At 47.8% G+C, this 6,880-nt stretch overlaps 1 pseudogene; it reads right to left on the reverse strand.

Moving 5' to 3' along the window:
- Positions 1-510: 510 nt before the first annotated feature.
- Positions 511-6,651, reverse strand: LOC142824170 (endogenous retroviral envelope protein HEMO-like; annotated as a pseudogene).
- Positions 6,652-6,880: the final 229 nt, after the last annotated feature.

The raw sequence follows: 6,880 nt of genomic DNA on the forward strand, positions 1-6,880 counted from the left end.
AGCAGGTAGATGGCAGATCGACGCTCAGAGTGAGTGTGCTGCTGGACCCATCTTTATACCCCTAGGGGCCCTTATCCTTTTTTTTATCTAAGATGCCAAATTGTACTGGTCCATTTTTGTGGTGCCAGTTCTTACAAGGGAGTTTCAAATAATTTACACTTGTAAGAGAGAGAACTAAATTAGGAGTACTGGACATTCTTTGCTGGGCGGGAGATTTTTCCACCCCCGACGAGTGTGTGATCGTATCAATATGGGTTTCAGTCAAGGGCACTCCTCGGCAGCCTCTTGGTCAGCGATTAATTCGACCACCCTCTTATCTCTGCTTACAGTTGTCCAGGGTCACTGGGTGAGCTGGCATATCTGGGCCTCATGTTCAAGGCTTTCAAAGACTATGCTGTTTTTACTGCTCTGTGTGCCCTGTATGCTTCCGGGCAAGCAAAGATGGATGTTACGGGGGGGTTCATGTCTGGCTACATTCCACCCCCTGATACCATACACCACGTTCCAGGATACAAGATGGCGGTGATGCCAGCACCTTTTGCCCACCTTGGGGGCATCTAAAAGTGCCTGATGGTCTGATTAGGGGGTTCAGGATTGAGGTATTGGCTGGGATTCTTTCCTAGTGCTGTATATCGAATGTGCACAGAAGAGATAGCTACATTGACTAGGCGTTTCACAATACACAAGGTTATGCAGAAAATGATTACAGCAATTACAACAGTTAAAACAGTGGTTATGATGGAATGTAAGAAAGGAGTTAGGGAAAGTCCCAACTGTTGGGCTAACCAATTTAGCCATGTGATTTCCCCATCCTTGGTTACAGCATGTAGCACTTTAACTGCATCCTTTATAGCAGACACATCTTGTTCAATCTGCCATGAATGGTTTACATAGAAACAACAAGATTGATTAATCACAGCACATACTCCTCCTTGCTGGGCTAAGATGGCATCTAATGCTATTCTATTTTGTAGGGCAAAGCGGGCCACTGATTGGATCTGTTTGTTGAGTAGGCCCAGAGCATCTGCAGTGTGGTTGAAAGCTATTTCTAGTTGCCCTGACACATTTACTATGGCTTGTTCAAGCTCAGCTACTCCTAGCCAAGGCAAGAATGCACAGGTAAATCGATGGAAACCTGTGGGACGTCTCACAAGAGGGTTAATAGTAAATTTCCTCTTGGATCGGTGCAAGAAGCTTCCAAGGTTTGTGATACCTGGAGCTGTAATGTGTGGGTGTACCGTTAATCCTCCAGGCACAGCATGTCCCAGAGAGCACCGTCCTGTCCATCCTACTGGCAGGTATTTGTAGGCCTTAGTCCCACAAATGAAAAATAGTCCAGGCTCTTTGTTAAGGATAGGGGAATATGATCCCTTATACCATCCCCTTCCTGTGTGTCTCTTCTTTGGGGCATGGTACACAGCATGGTAACTAATATTAGTAATAGAGCAAAGGAGAGCGAACAGCAGATCTTAGAATCATAGAACCATAGAACTGGCAGAGACCTCAGAAGGTCATCAAGTCCAGCCCCCTGCTCTAGGCAGGACCAATTCCAACTAAATCAACCCGGCCAGGGCTTTGTCAAGCCGAGACTTAAACACCTCTAGGGATGGAGACTCCACTACTTCCCTAGGTAACCCATCCCAGTGCTTCACCACCCTCCTAGGGAAATAGTTTTTCCTAATATCCAACCTGGACCTCTCCCACCACAACTTGAAACCATTGCTCCTTGTTCTGCCATCTGTCACTACTGAGAACAGCCTCTCTCCATCCTCTTTGGAACTTCCCTTCAGGAAGTTGAAGGCTGCTATCAAATCCCTCCCCCCCCCTCACTCTTCGCTTCTGCAGACTAAACAGACCCAAGTCCCTCAGCCTCTCCTCATAAGTCATATGCTCCAGCCCCCTAATCATTTTGGTTGCCCTCCGCTGGACCCTCTCCAATGCGTCCACATCCTTTTTGTAGTGGGGGGGCCCAGAACAGGACACAATACTCCAGATGTGGCCTCACCAAAGCCTAAAGGGGAATAAAGGGGAATAATGACATCTCTGGATCTGCTGGCAATGCTCCTCTTAATGCAACCTAATATGCCATTAGCCTTCTTGGCTACAAGGGCACACTGTTGACTCATATCCAGCTTCTCATCCACTGTAACCCCCAGGTCCTTTTCTGCAGAACTACTACTTAACTGGTTGGTCCCCAGCTTGTAACTATGCTTGGGATTCTTCCGTCCCAAGTGCAAGACTCTACACTTGTCCTTGTTGAACCTCATCAGATTTCTTGTGGCCCAATCCTCCAATTTGTCTAAGACACTCTGGACCCTATCTCTGCCCTTAAGCGTATCTACCTCTCCCCCTAGCTTAGTGTCATCCGCAAACTTGCTGAGGGTGCAATCCATCCCCTCATCCAGGTCATTTATAAAGATATTGAACAAAACCGGTCCTAGAACCGAACCTTGGGGCACTCCGCTAGAAACCGACTGCCATCCTGACATCGAGCCATTGATCACTACTCGCTGGTCACTTCTAGCGATCTTTCTATCCATCTTACTGTCCATTTATCCAATCCACATTCCCTTAACTTGCTGGCAAGAATATTGTGGGAGACCGTATCAAAAGCCTTGCTAAAGTCAAGGTATATCACATCCACTGACTTTCCCATGTCCACCGAGCCAGTTACCTCATCATAGAAGCTAAGCAGATTGGTCAGGCACGACTTGCCCTTTGTGAATCCATGCTGACTATTCCTAATCACTTTCCTCTCAACTACGTGCCTCAAAATGGATTCCTTAAGGATCCCTTCCATGATTTTTCCAGGAACCGAGGTAAGACTGATAGTCTTATAGTACCCTGGATCGTCCTTCTTCCCTTTTTTGAAGATGGGCACTACATTTGCCTTTTTCCAATCATCTGGGATTTCTCCGGATCTCCACGACTTTTCCAAGATAATAGCCAAAGTCTCCTCAATTACATTTGCCAACTCCCTCAGTACCCTCGGATGCATTAAGTCCGGACCCATGCATTTGTGTACGTTTAGCTTTTCTAAATAGTTCCTAACCTGTTCTTTACCCACCACGGGCTGTCCATCTTCATCCCATCTTGCGTCACTTAGCGCAGAAGTCCAGGAGCCGACCTTGTCCGTGAATACAGAGGCAAAGAAAGCATTGAGTACTTCAGCTTTCCCCACATCATCTGTCACTAGGTTACCTCCTTCATCCATTAGGGGCCGCACACACTCTCTGATCACATTCTTCTTGTTAACATGCCTGTAGAAACCTTTCTTGTTATCCTTCACATCCTTAGCCAGTCGCAATTCCATCTGCGCTTTCGCCTTCCTGATAACCCCCCGGTATTCTCGAGCTATACATTTATACCCCTCCCTGGTCATTTGTCCAAGTTTCCACTTTTTGTAAGCTTCCTTTTTGTGCTTAAGTTCACCAAGGATTTTCCCTGTAAGCCAATCCGGTCTCCTACCATGTTTGCCTCTCTTGATACGCGTCGGGATGGTTTCTTTCTGTGCCTTCAATAAGGCTTCTTTAAAATACTGCCAGCTGTCCTGGACTCCTTTCCCCTTCATGTTAGCATCCCAGGGGATTCTGCCCATCAGATCTCTGAGGGAGTCAAATCTGCTTTTTTGAAGTCCAAGGTGTGTATTTTACTACTCTCTTTTCTTCCTTTGGTCAGGATCCTGAAATCTACCATCTCATGATCACTGCTTCCCAGGTTGTCACCCACCTCCACTTCCCCTAATAGTTCCTCCCTGTTTGTGAGCAGACAGTCAAGCTGCGAACGGCCCCTGGTCGGATCCTTCAGCACTTGTGTCAAGAAGTTATCCCCAACATTCTCCAAAAACTTCCTGGATTGCCTGTGTACTGCCGTATTGGTCTCCCAACAGATGTCAGGGTGATTCAAGTCCCCCACGAGTACCAGGGCCTGCGATCTGGAAGCTTCGCTCAGTTGTCCAAAGAAAGCCTCATCTACTTCATCCACCTGATTCGGTGGCCTGTAGCAGACACCAAGCACAACATCACTGCTGTTGTTTGCTCCTTTAAACCTAACCCATAGACTCTCAAGAGGTTTTTCTCCCTCTTTATACTGGAGTTCAGAGCAATCGTAGTGCTCTCTTACATATAGTGCAACTCCTCCTCCTTTTCTCCCCTGCCTGTTCTTCCTGAACAGTCTATACCCTTCCATGACAGCGTTCCAGTCATGCGAGTCATCCCACCAAGTCTCTGTTATCCCCATTAAATCATATTTCTTGGACTGGGCCAGGGCCTCCAGTTCTTCCTGTTTGTTGCCCAGGCTTCTCGCATTAGTGTACAAACACTTCAGGTAACCAGTTGATTGCCCTATCTTCTCCATTCGAATAAGGGTTCCTCCTTTTTTGCTCCTTCCTCTCTGCATATCTTCCCGGTATCTGACTTTCCCACTCCCCTCAGGGTTTTGGTCACCATCCCCCAACGAACCTAGTTTAAAGCCCTCCTCACTAGGTTTGCAAGCCTGCCCGCGAAGATGCTCCTTCCTCTCTTTGTTAGGTGGATCCCATCTCTTCCTAACAATCCTTGTGCCCGGGCAGAGTCCCATGTTCGAAGAAACCAAAGCCCTCTCTCCGACACCACCTGCGCAACCACGCATTTACTTCCTCAATTCGACGATCCCTGCCCAGTCCTTTCCCTTCAACAGGGAGGATGGACGAGAACACCACTTGCGCTCCGAATTCTTGGATCCTTCTTCCCAGCGCTACGTAATCTGCAGTAACCCGCTCAAGGTCATTCTTGGCCGTATCATTAGTTCCCACGTGGAGAAGCAGGAAGGGGTAGCGATCTGAAGGTTTGATCAGCTTGGTAAGCCTCTCAGTGACATCCTGAATGCGAGCTCTAAGTAAGCAGCACACCTCTCGAGATTCCAGGTCTGGACGGCAGAGGGATGGCTCAGTCCCTCTTAGGAAGGAGTCCCCTTTTGGGGGTGGTGGCCGTGGAACCCCCATCCCTAGGACTACGCATCCCATGCCTTCCAGTAGATGGTGGTCCCTTCTGGTTTCTTCCTTGTGAGGTCCCTTCCAAAGCTTTCAGCACTGTAGAGCCTGTGGAGAGAGCTTGAAAGCGATTACTTACCTCTATAGCATTGGGGGATTCCCGTGTTGTTAACTTCCCTTTCTAGAAGTTACATGCTGCCAGTTCTCTTCTTGGTCACGTACTGCCCTCTCTGGCTCCTCTGCCTGCCGTGCTTGAAGGATTAAACGCTGCCGTCTATCGAGGAAGTCTTCATCCTCTCTGATCGAGCGTTGGGTCGACACTTGGGCCTCCAGTCCTCTCATTTTTTCTTCCAAAATGTCGACCAGCTTGCACTTCGTGCAGATGAAATCCGTTCTTTCTTCTGGGAGGAATACAAACATGGCACACGCTGAGCAGGTAACAGCAGCAGACCCATCACCATCCATCGCTGCTGTCCTGGAGAAGGGATTTAAAAAGAAAGGCAAGAGAACCTCGCGCCCTTCCCAACTCCCTCTCTAAACTCCCTGTTAGCACTCACCTGTTCGCAAGCTCCTTGGTCGCTTTCTCACTGCCTTATAAAGCCCTGGAGTGCCTGAAAGTCCCTCCCCCTACCAAGGCTCAGCCAATCAGCAGAGGCTTCTAGAATTCAAACTTTAATTAGAAGCCAACAGTTTCCACCTGCCAATCACAGCACAGACTCCATCGGGGGTGAGGGGGAAGCCTCACTCACAAACACAGCGGAAAAAAAGCAAACAAAAACAAAAAAAAGAACACACACCAACCCTCACTCACAAACAGAAGCTCAGCACACAGCAAGAAAGCCCCAAACACAACACACACTTCCCTCAAGAGTCCTTTATCTGCTTCTCCTTTACCTGGAGAACTCCCTCTCTAAACTCCCTGTTAACACTCACCTGTTTGCCAAGGATCTTGTAGGATCTGGTTTGGTGGCAAGAGGTCTGTCTTAGCACACTGGTCAGGCAGCAGGCTACTACCATTTACCAGTGTAGGGTTATAGATGTGTCTAGTGCTAGGGACTATGAAAAGGGAATTATTGTACCAGGCACTGTTTTCCTGGTACTGGCTAAAATTCAAGGGGATAATGACAGCATTGCTAATGCCAAACAGGGGTCTGTGACCAAGGGAGACATTGATAGCAATTTAGTGTTCCCTGATGTGTGTCCTGGTCTGAATAAATATCCCAGGCTCCTAGTTTCTTATTGAAGGTTGCAATGTGGGTACACTGGTGGTCCTCAAAGCTACCCAGCTGTCCACTGCCTTCCTTACTTTCAAAACAAATGGGGTACTTTTTTTTTTTGGAGTTTCCAGTTACATATTCTACTGGTTTGCTCCATACCGTCCGTTGCCACGTCCAGTGCCACCCCCTTGACCTCCCCCCAGAGTCATTTTGAGGATTGCGGTAGTCACTGTCATCGAACCATACCGGTCCCCATCGGAAGATGTCGCGCTTGTTCCACCAGTCGTTTGGACTGAGAGGGACAAACTCAATTCCCAGTCCGGTAGAGGAATCCAGTAGGGTGCACATCCAGCAATCCGTGGCAGCAGCAGAAACAATGGTTTGAATAGCACCTTTGAGCAGATGTTCTGGTACAGCAGTAGCAGTTGGAATGAAAAGGAGACCTATGGCAAGTGGGAGTGCCATGTCTCGCTTCAATAGTCTATAACTAATGATGATTACAAACACTACGACAGCAAGCAGTGTGTGTGTGTGTGTGTGTGTGTGTGTGTGTGTATATATATATATATATATATATATATATATATATACCGTTCATAATGGCTTTCTGACTTCAGACAGGCGTTGGGAGGGATACATCCCACTGGAGCACTGTTCGGGGCCATTGCCTCAGTTTCCTGTAATAAAACATAAG

This window comes from Pelodiscus sinensis, unplaced genomic scaffold, assembly GCF_049634645.1.
Source record: "Pelodiscus sinensis isolate JC-2024 unplaced genomic scaffold, ASM4963464v1 ctg51, whole genome shotgun sequence".
Classification (NCBI taxonomy): domain Eukaryota; kingdom Metazoa; phylum Chordata; order Testudines; family Trionychidae; genus Pelodiscus; species Pelodiscus sinensis.